At 40.0% G+C, this 16,766-nt stretch overlaps 1 protein-coding gene across 1 annotated transcript in view; it reads left to right on the forward strand.

Moving 5' to 3' along the window:
• LOC131682486 (myosin-I heavy chain) overlaps positions 1-16,766 on the forward strand; it is a 285,951-nt gene that overhangs the window by 84,102 nt on the left and 185,083 nt on the right. The window contains exon 3 of the mRNA XM_058963986.1: positions 6,821-6,928. The gene's annotated coding sequence lies outside the window, so the exon portion shown is untranslated. The remainder of the gene's footprint in view (positions 1-6,820; positions 6,929-16,766) is intronic.

Here is a 16,766-nt window from a genome sequence, read left to right on the forward strand (position 1 = left end):
GGTTAATAACATAAAGAAAAAAAGGAGTTTTAACGAAATATTTATACCAAAAGCTATTCACCATAATCCCTATACAATAAAATATATCTCATGAAAATCGGTGATTTTGCGAAAAATTCGAGGATCACTTGACATGGCTTTACTCATAGATATGTTCTACATTCGCATACAAAATATATTCTTCACGGATTCATGGTTCTAGATACAGTACCGTCTTTACACATGGGCACATTGAGCCAGGGCCAAGGGCCCAGAGATTGTGGGGGGTATGTGCTTAGGATGAACATAAAATCATTCAATATACTAAATTTCTGAAAATATTTGTCATGACCTTTTAACGTGGGGTACCAATATATCTGTAAAAGCTCGGAATTGCACATTGCACCGTATCCCATGTGATCGAGGTTTGATGTTTAAAAGGCGTCGGAAAGGCAGGAAACGAGGCACTGCATGACTGTTGAACCAGTTTGGTACACCGCGTATACAAAGTTTGGAAGGCACCGAACCTTCGCCAACCAACCAGAAAACCTTGTTTAAAAAAATATTAATTTCTTCGTCACATATGAGTCTGTGAATGAGCAATTCCACATGGAAGCGCCCAAACGTGACTTCTTGAGGTCTTACGAAGATTCGATACTTGAACGGCTGGCGTCCAAAAGGAGTAACCCATATTTTGCATTTTTTACAGAATATGGGAAAAAACTTACACCTTTCAAAATTAGCATTCTTTTAATTGTAAAAATACACGATTTCATTAGTAGTTAATTGATCCATGTTGTCTAGAAAAAATAAGATAATTACAAGAACTACCTTTTAATTCACGAGCATTTTCGAAGTTTGAGTGTGGGGGGGGGGGGGTGGTAACCCCGGGGGTACCTAGCGTCCAAAAGGGGCTAATCCACAATTCACACGTCCTTTCCTTATCTTTAGTTTTAGAGTTGGGGTGTCTGTGGCAAAGTTGTTGCTTGGTATCTAGCGCTTTATTTGATCATTGCATATTAGTTCGGAATTCAGTAAATAGGGCGGCGCTATTAACAACTTTTTAATGGAACAAGATAGAAAGATGGTGTCTACGACAAAGTTGTATGTCAGGTAACTATCAGTATATTTTCTAAAGATACTAACTTTGTATGTCCTACAAATTTTGAAATATGGCGCATTTTTGTAAACATAATCTGTAAGTGAAATTTTTAACCAAAACATGCTCTATCTCGAAACATAAACGACCTACAAAGTTTGCATCTTTAGAAGATATAGTTAATGATAGGACCTACAAATTTCTCGAAGACAAGAAGAGCTTTTTGTTCTCTCCAAGAGAATTGCTCTCTGCACTCCCTAGAAATGGGTGGAATGTTTCTTTTCGCTCGGGTGCTGTCAGTTCAATCGAAGATGGCGTCGATACAGCAAGCACTCCGCGAGCGTATTATACGGTTTTACGAAACACATTTAATTTAAAACGTCATCGTGGAAAAAAGTTTGCGATAGATCACTTTCAAGACGAAAGCGATATTCACCGAACCCTCAAGATGGAAGACATCATCTGTTGGAAGAAGACTCGATCTCTCAAGTACACGGACGAGCAGATAGTGATCGTGAAATCGCAGTGCCGGTGGATGACGAAGAACTACCACGGGATGTTGTTCGTGCTGGACGACGAAAGTTACTTTCCGTTCTCGATGACACACATTCCAAAAAAATGACAGCTACTATTCCAGTGACAAGTTGGTTACACCTCCGAAGAAAAAAATAAGCTTAAGCATAAATTTGAACAAAATAAGTTATGCTGTACATCGCTATATCGGACAGAGTGATTTCATCTAGTTATCAGTCAACAAGTGTACCAGGAGGAGTGTCTTGAGAAGATGTTTCTTCTATTCTTAAAGGAGCATCACGCGGATGAGAAGTACGTCTTCTGGCCGGACAAGGCGTCTTCCCATTACGCCAAGAAGACGCTGGAGTATCTTGAGCAGAAAAAGATACCGTACGTGCCGAAAAAAAGGAACCCGACCAGCTTGCCCCAGTGCCGTCCCATTGAGGATTTTTTCGGCTCCCTCAGTGCACTAGTGTACACAAATAATTGGCGAGCCAAGGATACGAAGCAGTTGGCCACCAGGACCAGTGCCGTCCAGCGCTCTTGTAAGAACATCGCGACTAATTTGCGTCGTACGGATGACCAGGGCCCCTTCTCCCATATTCATTGACATATTTTTGAAGAATGAACATTATTTTTTTAATAAAAAGAATACTGAATTTGTTGAAACTATATGACTGAAAAAATTCTCTCATTTTTTATTGAACACCCGTTAGATTGTCTTCGATTAAAAATATTACATAGCTCAGACTAAATAACTATAATCTAACCATAAACTATTTTTAATTTGAATGATTCTTCGCTTATACTAAAATCAAAGAGATGATAAACGTCGTTGAAAAGCTGGTGCCAAACATTCAGTGGATTATTCTGGCCATATAGCGTGCGATAAGTTGAGCGCCGGAAAAAATCATTTCTCCGGAAAGACCTTCCCGGAACGTTGAAATCAAGCTTTGCTAATATTGCAGGGAAATCTATGTTGTCTGTAAGCAAATCGAAAAAATAAATTTGCCTATTTTACAGCGTAGGGAAATTGATAAGAGTGCAGCGATCTTCGTATGGAGGTAGCAGTAATCGATTTTGTCAGGGCAACCGACGAAGGGTAAACCTGATGAAATTATTCTGTACCCGTTCAAGACGATTAATGTGGACGATGTGATACGGAGCCCAAACGGTAACTCCATATTCCAGAATACTGCGTACCAGTGTGATGTATAGAGATTTTAGGCAGTAAACATAATTGAAATCACGAGTGTTGTGTTTGATGAGTCCAAGTACAGCATAGGATTTAGTTATGACAGAAGAAAAATGTGCGGTGAACCGTAGTTTACAGTCGAGAGTGATACCTAGATCCTTGACTGATACGACTCGTTGTATAGGAGCAGAATACATCAGGTATTCGAAAACAATGGGCGATCGTACTCGTGCGAAATTGATTATGCTGCATTTATAAATGTTCACACTCATGCCGTTTCTGTCACACCAATCCATAACCCTTTCGAAGTCCATTTGCAATGCGCAACAGTCCACCATAGTTGTTATAACACGTGACATGTTCAATGAATCTGCATACATGACTTTAGACGACAACAATGTACTGCAGAGGTCGTTCACGAAGAGTATAAAAAGAAGAGGTACAAGATGACTTCCTTGAGGAACGCCCGATGTAATATGGAATGGATCTGAGAGTGTAGTTCCAAGTCGCACAGAAGCAATGCGATTTGAAAGGTACGATGAGATCCAATTTGTCAGTCACTCTGAAAATCCATTGCGCCTTAGTTTTCCACAGCTAGCTTATGAGGTATACGATCGAAAGCTTTCGAAAAATCAACATACACTGCATCGATGTTTTGCCGTTTTTCTACCTTATCCAGCTTGGTATGTTTGATTCTGCCTGGTCAGTCTTAGACTGACACAAAACCTATAATGCTGTTTTGTAGTGTATCTGCCCTATCTAAAAAATTTTCAGCCTTCATGAAGACAAACATTTATGAAATCCCAAAAAGGGTCTGAAAATGCACTTTTGAAAGTGTTTAATATAGCTTTAGTCTAGTTTTTATTTTTTTGTTGGAGACGAACCACTGCGACCAGTATTTAGATCTATTGTGGTATGCCCCTTCCTTAATCTAAGTGTACTATCTACTATGACATATCACTATTGATGAGTGATTGTTGTTATTGAGATACACACTCTTCCCAGTTAGGCACTCCACTTCTTTTTAGCTCTTTTTTTAGATTTTATTAAGTGAGTCACGGAAAATATGCATGTGTTTAAGTATATTTGAAGGAACTCGGACATTGGGAAGCTTAAATATTTTTGTATGCTGCCTCACACAAGCAGTTGCTTTTTGCTAAATTGAAAACCTCAGTATTTGGACAAATGACGAATTCTAAGGCATATTAGGCGTCGCGTCATATTTTAAAACTTTTACATTCCTGCCATTGAAACGAATTATACCGATCGTATTGATAGATTAGAGTAATTATTTGTATCGTTTTGAAAGCAATTTTAAACAAACTTTACGCGAAAACTAAGGTATTGAACACTTCTTATATCGAATAGTGAGCATGTTGATGGTTGTATTTGAAATTCCAATTTATAGGATAACGATACTGTTATTATTACCATTTCGCTTTCTACGCCTCCCCGAACTGGTCACAAATAACAAATGCACAAAACGTCTGTCGGAATATATAACAAAATCTACTGGTGAGCCAACAATTCGTGCAAAAAGAGACAATATTTCAAAGAACCGTTATTTCTATTCCGGCTAAAAGAAATGATACCGATTGATTTCAAAGGTTCCCAATTTCGACCATCTGAAGTGGAATATTTATTGAAAGAAAAAATGTGGCTTTTCCCAAAGTCGGAAATCGACTCCGTTTAGTTTCATCATATCAGGAATATGAAGAAGCTATCATACAAGGAAAAACACAAATAGAATCAATGTAACTGAACATATCAAAACTACATAAAGTATTCCAGAAATTGTGGAGAGTATCAGGGTGGCATTGAGTAGAAATGGTTCCCTAATACTGGGAATCTTTTCTTTATTTTCCTACTAGCTCAAGAGTGCCCAGGGATCCGTAGTCTTGAGACGGCCCGGTCTATATACAGGGGTGCATGAAGCACAGTACTGAAGCCTAAGGCTCGAACACAATGATAGCGGCAAACTGGCCGAGTGGCTAACGTGCATTATACTGAAATCGCCGCTTTGCTGCATTCCTACTTAAAATGCATGCCGGTCACGTATATGACACCCCAATACCATTTGTATTGAACTGACGTAAGTCAACATCTCTGCGGGCACACAAATTATGGGCCCTACTGACAGTTCGGATTGTTCCGCTCGTTTTGCTGCAGGCTCGATCCGCACTAGGTAGAAACGATACGGCGTGACGCGATCATTAGATGTTTGTAATCGAGCTAAAATATTGGGCAATAAATTGAAGAAAAGTGTTGTTTTCGGCATGTTGATGACTGATAAGTAATTTTCATCATGATTCATCAATAATAAAACGATTTCGAACATCGCAAAGTCGTGTCGTATGGAATTGATTCTGTCGATTGTGGATCGACCTTAAAACGACGTTTTAGATCTTGGTTTGAAAAACATGACGGCGTAGCAGATACCTGATGCCGGTCTTTTCCCTCCGTTCCTTGCTGTTTCGCAACATAAACATAGTCAAAGTAGGTGCTTTGTGAATGTTACTGATTTATGTCACAATAAAACGCATTAATTCGGAGTTCCGTGATTAAAGAAGTCAATTCATTCTGGTGATTCCACAATACGGCGCATTTTCCTGCCACGCGCCAGTTATGTTCATAAATTCGCCGATCTGTGGACTATTTTTTACCAATTCCGGAAACTGATGCCACTGGCCGAAATAGTGAATTATTTTCGTTTTAAAAATGTGATTGGAGCCACTCTCACGAATTACTTGGAAAAGTTTTGCTTTACAAAGATGTATCGTGAATATTATAAAAACTTCAGATGTATTCACGGGCTTCAGTGAAATTGTGCAAGATTGTCAACGAATTTCCAGACATATTAATTAATCAAGATACCCTTTAGGAAAGTTTTGCGAATTACATGCGAACTCTAGAAAATTTGTATAAGTATTCAAGAAAGTTTGGCTATTTTTAGGGCAGCACAGCGAATTTTGTTGAAGGTCTGCAAATTTCAAGAAATATATGCGGTGTTTGGAGAATTCCTTAGAACTATGAGGAAGTGTTACAATTTGCGAGAAATTTTTCTAAATGTAAGGGAAATGCTACAAACATAAGATAAGTAGCTCAGGAAAATTCTACAAGCTTTGGAGACTTTGTGCCACATGAAAAATCTGAATATTCAAGCAGTTTCTACACAATATCTACGAACTTGAGGGAAGCACTTCATTCTTCTGTGTTTTTGTAAGAAATTTGTTAAAAATTTAAGAAAGTTCTACGAACTTCAGGGAAATTTTACAAAGTTTACGAAAGTTCAGAGAACTGTAGGAATGTTTCGTCAATTTAAGGGAAGCTCAGGAAACATTAGGGAAGATGGTCAAAAGAGTTCCATAAAGTTTGTGGAAGCTATCCAATCGCTTGCAGAACTTTTCTAACGCCTGCTAAACTTTCATAAAGTTCACGGAAGTTCTTCTAGCCTTGTAACTGAAAAACTCCGCTAAAGTTCGTAGAACTTCTGTAAAGTTCTCAGTAAAATAAATAGTCTATATGACAATCGAGTCAATTTATTCTGATTCCTGATTCCAACAAAACACCTGATGACATTAACTACATTTAAATGAATCGTTGATTTTTACACAACTTAAACACTAGAGATGGACGTCTGTCCTCAGGATAATAACTTCATTTCGACTGATAATATATTTTAATTACTGTACTCAAATAAAACTTAATAGTATTGATCATTAGCATTTCGACTAATTATGACCGGAATTTGCATGTTACACTTGTTCTTAAACAGCATGGACATAAAGGGCTGCGTGAAGAGTATATTCTATCAATAACTAAAACTTTAGATACAGATCTACAGTTTTTAAACGCAATGAAAATTTGAATATTTTCAAGATTATGTACTTTAGAAATAGTTGATTGTCGCAAAAAAGAATTCCTTTGAACTTACCGAGTCGCAACATTTTTCTATTGCTTGTAATTTTCCGATTATAATAGAGTCTGAAAACATCCGACATAAACTAAAGATATGCATTTATTCTACTCCACAGATGACACCGCAGAGCTATCTCCGTCGGAATCAGTGAAATGCCGAAACGCCAAATATAAAGGCTAGATTTACAATCCATTAATAGCATCATTAGCCGCATCGTAAAACGGTAAGCTGAGTGATTTTAGCATTGATTTACGGCCAACGCCAGCCAGTAGTGTCTGTGTCGCGGGTTGCTTTTTTTCGAAGATGTTTTACGCCTCGACCCGTATTAAAATGCTTGACCCTACCACCAGTCGGCAATGGGTTGTCGACCGGTTGGCATTTCGACTGAACGACCATTCCAAGTTGAGGATATCGATTTCCAATGCTCAGATTACTAAATTACGAGAGTTATAAAAAAATTGAAAATAAAAAAACGTTTCGAATCTAACCTCAATCGTATCGTTCGTGGGAGCAATTGGTAGTTGATAACCATGTCTTCTTTTCCTCGGGGTTGTCGAAGATTCGTATTCATGTTTTCGGGTTGCTGTATTGAATAACATGCTGATAGATTGTCGGTGGAAACGATTAAAATTGTGCTTTTTAACGAAAAATCTTAGTGGTGATTCGTTTATATTTTTGGCTAATGGGAGTTATTTTCTTTCATTGGGAGTTTCTGTTATTTTACGTAATTGGAATTGCCACAGACTAATAGTTATGAGTTATTCTTATTTCTAACATTTCAATGATACCAGCTTACGTGCTATATACAGTGAAGGCAGTGTTCAACTACATGACCTTCTCTGATTATCCTTCTGGTAGTCGCGAAAAGATCTACATTTACGTTTCCACTTGATGCTCCTGAATGATTTCGCTTGTATTTCAGAATGTATTAGACAGTACTCCAGTAAATGTACGGAAAATGAATCACTAAATTTTTTTCCACTAAGCGATCGCAACGCTGTGATTGGTGTTAATCCCAAACAGCAAATTTCAAGTTTCAAGTGAACGATGAAAAAAGAGAATGTTATGTCTGTTAGTCTGTGGCCTGATTCTTCGTAAATTAATGTTTGTCTGTAAAGTGATGTTTCAAGATCTATGGAAATATCGAATGCATCGTTATTAGGGTGATTGAAATAAAACCCTATCTACCCAATTAGTACCTACTATGCATAGCTATCTTTCATTCACAATTCACCGATCCACAACACATCGAACGATTGGTAGTCTTGTGCTCATCGCTTGCACGGAATGTCTTTTGTCATTTTTTCAACAGAGATAAGAATAAGATGATCAGTTTTCAGTATTTTGTTTTGGACGTATTCCTTTGAAATCTGCTTCCAGTTTTGGGAGCTTGGTGGCATGTGTTTTATTACCGCGGCGCGACAAGTAAATCGAGCCACGTTTATAGCGTTTACCCCCAAATCGTTTCGTTTGATCGTTACGCTCGAGATGATAACGTTTAAATAGTCGTAAATTATGTGAATGCGGATGGATATTAGTATAGTTAATTAAATCAATATTTTCGCTCTCTACAATAAAACGACTTCTTATTTGAAAAGGAATTATCAGCTTATGCAGAAGACTTCAGTATCACTGTGAAATAGCGCCGCCCGGATTTTTAACAGCATTTATTTCTGTTAAATATTCCTCAGATAGAAAAATAATTGAAAATAAAAATAGAATTCGAATATCTAACGCATTTTTATTTTTGATAGCTAGTATTTTATTTGATCTGGCTTAGCTGTCGATAAAATGTTTTATAATGATTTTCATATCCAGTAAATAATATGTTGATCACGCGAAATGGGTTAATTGAATCTAACTTTCGTGTGCAGTTGGCAAAATCCAGAACGATGACTAAATCGATTTTCTCAAACTTAGTCCCAAATGAAAGACAGAGGCTGCTATTGAATTAAATTCTGATCCATCATCCGGTTCCGGTTGAGAAGTGCGACCACACAGTAAATCCCCTTATAAACTGGTACCACCATGATATCTAGATGATGCAAAACTTATTGAAATGGGTGTTAAATTACTTGGATTTGCAGCGCCGTAGTCGCTTTGATCGAATTGGCCACCTAGGACGGTCTTGATGCCCCAGAGAACTTACCAACGTTCAGAATTTATTTCACACCTATTCCTCAGAAAATTCTTGACCGATTTTCACCATCTTGTAAATTTGAAATGATTGATGCAGTGGTACAATTGGCTTCCATTATATTTCATCCCGATCTGACTTTCAATTCCCGAGTTACAGGTTTGTTAATGCGGTCACATAGTTATTTCCAATATACCTGCACCATCATAATACTTAAAGGGTTAAAACCGTAAAATTTGATTATTGTAACCAAGGCAAATAAATTAATTTCGACCGAAGTTCTAACAACATTGCCTACTCCGACCGTCAAATGATTTTTGTGTTGTTTTGGTTTCGAGTTATTAGTGGATATGCGAAGTATCATGATAACAAGGTATGTCCGACGTGCTAGTATAATACGGAACTGAATTCTGATGTATCCTAAATATGTAGTTATTAGTATCATTCATAAATAATTGCACAACTAGCTGTGGATTGAGTTAGCTCTTTGAGCATGTCAGATCGAAAATGAGCTGTGCATACTTTTAACTTCTTCACCAGATCCAATGACTTAAAAATTTGCACCTATTGAATACATATGATAAGATTTGATACATCGAGACCTCCCACTAATGTGCAAGAGACTGTGAATCAGTTTTGAATAATTTCTGTCTTGAGAACTTCGATAGGAATACATTTCGAGTTTTGGTCCATTGTGTTCGTTTTTGTTTACGTGCGCTTTAAGTGCGGTATCCTTTTAGGATGTGTGTGTGTGTGGAAACCGCGTTATATATTTGGTTATGCGTCAAAATCACTTTACTCGTTCCACTCTTGGTAATACGGGGCCACTTCTGTGATTTAACGTTGAGTTGTGATGCAATCTCGAAAAATTAGACAGATATCGAATTTTTGAGACTTATTTGAGTTTGCACGTTTTGATCAACTTGTTATCACCGTGGCTGTTGAGGAATTCCACGGAGATCCATCCAAAAATCGTGACCGACTATCGTAGATTCCGATGAAACTTTACACGGTTCACATTTATACTCGTTACACTTTCGAACAGGTCTGGACGATAATCGAGCTTGGTGATCGTAAGTTGTACTCCCATCCAACCGAGTCCGTGACATCGAATTTGTTGACGCACACTGCAGCTCAGTTTTTACTATCCTCAAAGAAGCTAAATCGATTGATGAGATCATCGTACTAATCTTCAATCTCCCCATCATTTCGCATCTTCCCGCAATGGGTTCTTTTACCCGGATTCCGCTCACACCGTTCTTCACTCAGGGGCGGCGAGGCTTCTTGACAGTTACAGCTCAACCATGTTTCCGCAAATTAATCCTACTGCCAACGAGAACAACAGCCACCTTGATCTTTGTTTTGTCAGCGATCAGGTTTCTACAACATCAGTAGTGATGGCTCCCACTCCTCTAGTGAAACCAGTAGCATATCACCCACTATTGATCGCCACGATCGATCGCACTCTGGTGCACGATTACAATGTTCCTTCGGTCTTCGTCTTATACGATTTCCACAAAGCTGATCATCGCAGTATCGCAGATCTCTTATCCACTCTCGATTGGCTGGATCCCAAAGATATTGACACCGCAGTTCAAACATTTTCCAAAGTTTTGGGTTATGTTATTGACAGGCACGTCCAAAAGAAAGTTCATCATCAACAAACCGGCCCTCTTTGGCAAACGATCACGATGCGACGACTGAAGTCCATTAAGAGAGCTGCTTTGCGGAGGTTTACTAAGTATCGCACAATCCCACTTAGAAACAATTACGTCAGTCTCAACCATGCTTATAAACGGGCTAGTCAAGATTATTTTTTTCGATACCAGCAAAACATTCAGTGCAATCTCAAGTCGCACCCTAAACGTTTCTGGAAATATGTGAATGAACAGAGCAGGGAATCCGGACTGCCGTCATCTATGACTTTCAACGGCCGCACAGCTACCACATGCCAAGATATGTGAAGACTTTTTTCGGAGAAATTCGCGAATGTGTTCTTTGCTGAGGCTTTAACAGTTGATCAAATTGAACTCGCTGTTAGTCAAGTTCCGGTCGCGTTCCAAACTCTAAGCGCTATCGATTGTCAATGAAACGATGATTACCAGAGCTTGTTCTCGGCTGAAATCATCTTTCAATCCCGCTGGCTTCTTCGCATCTTGCGAGTATCTATTGCCAGTGCCATTTTTCCATCCTGCTGGAAGTCAAGTCCGCGAATATGTTTCTAGTTCATAAAAAGGGTAATAACCGAGACGTCAATAATTACCGTGGGACTACTTCAATGCTGTCTCAAAGTTGTTCAAGCTGGTGATTATGGAACAGCAAGCAGTACCTAAGCGACGATCGACATGGCTTCAAGGTTGGGCGTTCGACAGCAAGTAACCTGCTTTGCCTGAGAGTATGGAACGTCGCGCTCAAACTGATGTTATCTACACAGACCCATCTGCCGTTTTGACAAAGCGAACCATGACATAACAGTCGGTAAAATGGAGAGATTTGGAATTAACGGTAGTTTGTTGCAGTTGCTTCAATTCTACCATACAGATCGAGAAATAGTGGCTGTCATTGGAGATTGTCAGGCACCCATATTTTCTTCTACGTCAGGAGTACCCCAGGGAAGTCACTTGGGACCGCTGACGTTTCTGCTTTACTCCAATGACGTCCATCTAGTTTTGAAAACTCCACGCCTGTCCTTCACAGACGATCTCAAGATTTTTCTTCTCATCCGCTCTACTGAAGATTGTAGATTACTCCAACTACAGTTTCAAACCTTTTCTGACTGATGTAACACGAACCGTATGTGTGGAAATTCAAAGAAGTGCTCGATGATATCGTTCGTACGGTTTGTTTGAACTACCGTCTACTGGATACTGAAATTGAACGCGTGAGTCAGGTGAAGGATCTAGGAGTGATACTAGATTCTCAATTTATATTTAACAGCACGTCTTCAGTTAGTAAAGAATCCCGAATGGTGGGATGCATCTTCGGGATATCCAAAAAATTTACGGATATTTATGGTCTCAAATCTCTGTACTGCTCTTTGTCGCGATCAATCCTGGAGTACTGCTGCGAAACTTGGAGCCCAAACTATAACAACGGTGTTAAGAGAATCGAGTCCGTGCAACGAAGCTTTTTACGTTTTGCGCTTCGTATGTTGCCGTGGAGAGATCCCGTCTGTCAAGTTACGAAAGCCGGTGTCAGCTGATTAGTTTGGAACCCCTACTTGTTCGAAGGAATACAGCAAGGACTCAGTTCGTAGCTGATACTTTGTGAGGTCATCTGGATTGCCGTCTTGGAACAACGCGTAATAACTTTACGCTCCGATTGCCATTTCGACGCACTAATTATAGCTTGCACGGAGCCAGTGCTGGCCTCCAAAGGATCTTCAACCGGGTCGCATCAGTTTCCGAATTTAATTTGTCTCGGTCAAATACACAGACATTTCCACAATTATATTGAACATAACCAACCATGGAATCATAGTTTGGAGAAATGAAAAGGCACAATTGCACCACTAGGTGGATTAAAACAGGTTTTTCAGCAACTACACATAAGTGTAATTCGATTGATGTCCAGGCCAGCGACTTGATAAAACAATACTTTCATTTGCTTATCTGTGGTCAAACAAAACTAAGCAAATATTCAGTTCATCATTTGTAAACATGGCATATGACGAACACCTATCAAATTGCAGCTGGAGTCGTTATCTGGGCTACATGAAAAAGATACAAATTTAACTCTCATGGCAGCACACGCGTGCGACATCCCAGATTGTACTCAAAGATTTCGCACTACAAATGCCTCCAAGCCATGTTTTAAGCTCGTACCATCTTGCTTCATTATCGGTCAAACAAATCTAGTTTCACTGAACAGATGGAGAGTGAAAAATTTGCCCACCTGAGCAGCTTCACTCATAAAATTGTCACTCAAGCAGCAAGTTGTTGTTTGCGTTCCGGGCCTCATCTGGCTACTGCTGAAGAAAGTTTCGTCTTGAGGTTCAACTCAGTCAGTACACACTCAGTGGTAGTTGATGCATTTCTTTGTAGATGGTGTGTTGTTCTCTACATTGCGTGAATAAATCTCCTGCGATCTGACAGGTGCGATAAGGGAACAAGTTTCACTATCAAAAATGGCCTTTTTAATATATCACCACGTATATATGCAGGATCAGGTACGAATGGAAGTGGCAACGATAGCGCAATAGCTGTGAAGTCTTACCGCGCTTGGCAGGGACCAGTCATTTCCAAATCAGTGCGCTTGGTTTTATCTCATTAATGCGACAGATTGGTTTTCTTATCATAGCTATGAAAAGAAAAACAGTTCAACTAATTGAACTCACTTTAAATTCCTCATGTACTGAACCAAGGCTACGTATGCATAACTGAAAAACTGCTGCCGAAGTTAGTGAGACTGGAAAGGCCCTAGATCATACCAACACTTCATTTCAAAATTTCCGTTCTCTTTTAAGTTCTCAGTCTATCCAAGAAAATTGATCCATTCGCCGCAGTTAGATAACAGCGCACATCCCAACGTAAAGAATCCTGAAATATGTGTAAAATTAAGCCAACTAACCAGCCAATCTAAATTCCATTCCACATGCTTGAGAATACTCCCGTTTGCGGTAGTCCCTGATGGCAGTAGGTACTGAACAATTCAATGCAATGGTAGCCACTCGCTTGGGAGTATAATAAGTGAAAGAAGCCCCCGATCCAACTTGTTTGAATAATTGTAACAAACTCGAAGAAACAATTTTCCTGTCACGATTTCCATGTCGGGCGAGATTTAATGTTATATATGTGTTTTCTCTATCTCTCTCTCACTTCCGTACCCCATCAGCATCAGATTCAGCCTCTTTCTTGGTGGGAGCTTAATTCACTCTCGCGTTCGTCCGGCTTCAGCGGAATATCGAAATTCCTCAGTCAATACGAGTTCGAGGTGAACGAAAATGTACCAAATATGTTCCGAGTATGTTGGCTGGCCCGCTTGAAAGTTTGCTGTTCTTGTTTTGTTCTTTTTGCCAACTCTCGCAACAACTACTCAGCCCAGACTCCTATATGTACCGCGTAATTGCACCACAATGTCTATCACGAACTTGGGCCACCTTTCGATCGGGCAATAGCAGCCTGCGAGCTGGAAGAGGCAGGGCCTCAATTTCTTCATTATGTAGTTTCACTCTGAACGGCTGTGTCAATGCCAACGTCGGTCATGTTAAACGTTCACTGAAATAGAATGATCACTAACTTCAGCTAAGTTTCGTGTCAAGTACCCGTTACGGTCTAGTGTCAGAAATGCCAGTTGCCCTCTGTTACGGCTTACAGTCGGAACATATTATACTTGCAGCAAGCTAGTACATATTTATGGGGAAATTATAATAAAAACATGACGAAGAGTCATGTGGATATATGTCCATCCACGCCAAGAATAGCTAATTAAAATGTATGTATTCGTAACTAATTTTACACTTTGCAGTGTTTCTAGCAATTCATCACCGCGAATGGACAGCATCGGAATTTCTTCGTCTGAGGTCGTAAACCACACTTCCATCCCGGTCCATCTATGATTACTTGGAATATGATTAGAATGTATTCACTTCCAGATAAACAACACAGCATATCAAGTTCGCGTTGTCATTCTGCATTACAGTCAACATTCCATGCGTTGATTGTTGAGTGCCGTGTTGCTTTATTTGAAATACACGATATCCACTGCTATAGTAAGTGGTTTCAACATTGAACAGGCATAGTCGGTAAAGTGCATGTGCACGGTATTTGTTTCTTGCATTGTAAGAAATTTAATATTTAAGCACGAATACTTTCAATAATGATCAAGCTAGTTTTGATATGATTTGAGAAAAATTTAATTATAATCGATGGTATGGGAATGCATCTGCGTACTGAGTACAACCAATCAGTCAAAAGGCGTTTACACGGAAAAAATCCGTTCATAAATTTATGAACAAAAAATCACGATTTCGTGAACTGAACGATTTACAAAAAATCGCGACCAAGTTCCTGATATTATGGTTAATAAATCCGCATTCAGGAAGTGTGTTTTCAAAAAACTAGTTCGTGCCAAAATGTTCATGGCGATACATTGCAATGTTTGGTTGGGTTACTGTGGTTGTTCGCTGGACATGTTTAGTTTTTGTTATGATTCTTGTTCATACTTTGGGGATACACTGGTTTGTAGTATATCAATTTAAACGATGTTCATGATTTCAGGCGATTTTTGTAATTTCTAATCATGTTACTGTGATATTTCGTTCATGAGTTTACAATCGGGTTTTTCTGGTGGATTAACATGGTTTATGTTCATGATTTCAGGGCTGTAGGCAAGAAATTCGTAATTTATATTAACTTTGTCGTAACATTTTATTCACGAAACTTCGTGTTAGATTTTTCTGCCAGACTAGTGTGACTTTTGTTTATGATTTCAGGATCAGTTCCGATTTTCTTAGTTTTTATTCTCGTTATCGTGATCGTCTGAGTTACCTCCACGCTGTTAATAGCCTTGGGTTAATAAGTTTCAAAAGCCTGGCCTGTAGTGTGTTGGCGCTGTGTGGACTCAATTTCGTGCCCAACCACCAAAACCTCTTCTTACTCTTTTTCTGCTCCTTTCCCTCACGGAACTAAATCAACATAGTACTTCGTGCCCCTCAAAGGTTGCTGTGCTTTCGTCGCACCTCTTTCTTTTACTAACGAGTTTTGCGCAGCTATATCTGAGCCTCACTTGATCCATGAAATGGATCGATCTTTGAGCCATTTAGCTCCCGACTCTTCATTTAATTCATGTATTACGCCGTTTACATCCTCTGCGTACTTGGCAATTTAGTCCCGAACTTCATTCGGATATTCCCCAGCGGTAAATAATGGTTTGGCTCCGGTTTCCATTTAGCTCTTCTTGGATATTTTCCGGCGGTGAAACTACCCTACTCCGACTGAGAGTTCACCTGGCGAGGGAATTTCTCTTGGTACCGATGACCTTTCCGTGATCTAAGTAGCTTCCAGCTTTGTCGCGGTATCCTCGGATAGTCCCCGGCGGTGAATCTACCCGACTGTGTATTACCTGGCGGTGGATTTCTCCTGACATCGGTGCTCATTTTCATGAGTCGATTAGCTTCCCGCTTCGTCGGGATCTACTCGATCTGGTCCTCGACAGTGGATCTAGCCTACTTAACGGGCCAGCCGATAGGTACCAAGGTCTATCCAGTGATTTCGGGTGGAGCGTAGCTTCCGGTTCTCTGCTGGATGTTCGATGCGAACTACTCGCTATAGTCCTCGTCGGTGGATCTAGCCAACATACGAGCCGGTAGAGTGTAGTGGTCAGTTCGGCGATTCCAAGTGGGGCGTGGCGTTCGCTACGCCTCTACGACCCAAACCAGTGTGTCGACACGAACTACTTGAGTCGACACGAACTGATTCAACGTTCTTTCTTCTTTACACTTGTACGACAATCTCTGCGCTTAGAGACGGCATCTCTCTGCGCCGCTTGGGGCCGGAAACTATATTTGCCGAGGCATTACTACAGCGCGTTCGTCCTTGCAGTACGTAGCCCGTTGTTATTCAGGCTATCCCTCTTCCACGGGCAAACCTATAAAGTCCCGTGGTTAGTTAGATGGTTTTGGGTGAAGAGTGACCTCCGTTATGCTGGTGCCCCGACAATCCGCAACCACTACTTCGTGACACGCCACTCATCTAGTCTCCGGCGATGAACTAAAATTGCACCGACGGAGAGTTTTCCGGCGGTGGAAGGTCTCCCGAAATCGATTTTCCAATCTCATCCACAATCCATCCAGTAGGGTGCCGAGATAAGTCTGGCGTCCGGTTCCCTGCTGCTACGGCAACTCAAATCCGGTGCTAAGTCGCGTACTACTCAACTGGTCACCTGTAGTTGATCTCGACGAAATTTCTTTCGAACCCGATTTATT

Source organism: Topomyia yanbarensis, chromosome 2 (genome assembly GCF_030247195.1).
Source record: "Topomyia yanbarensis strain Yona2022 chromosome 2, ASM3024719v1, whole genome shotgun sequence".
Classification (NCBI taxonomy): Eukaryota; Metazoa; Arthropoda; class Insecta; order Diptera; family Culicidae; genus Topomyia; species Topomyia yanbarensis.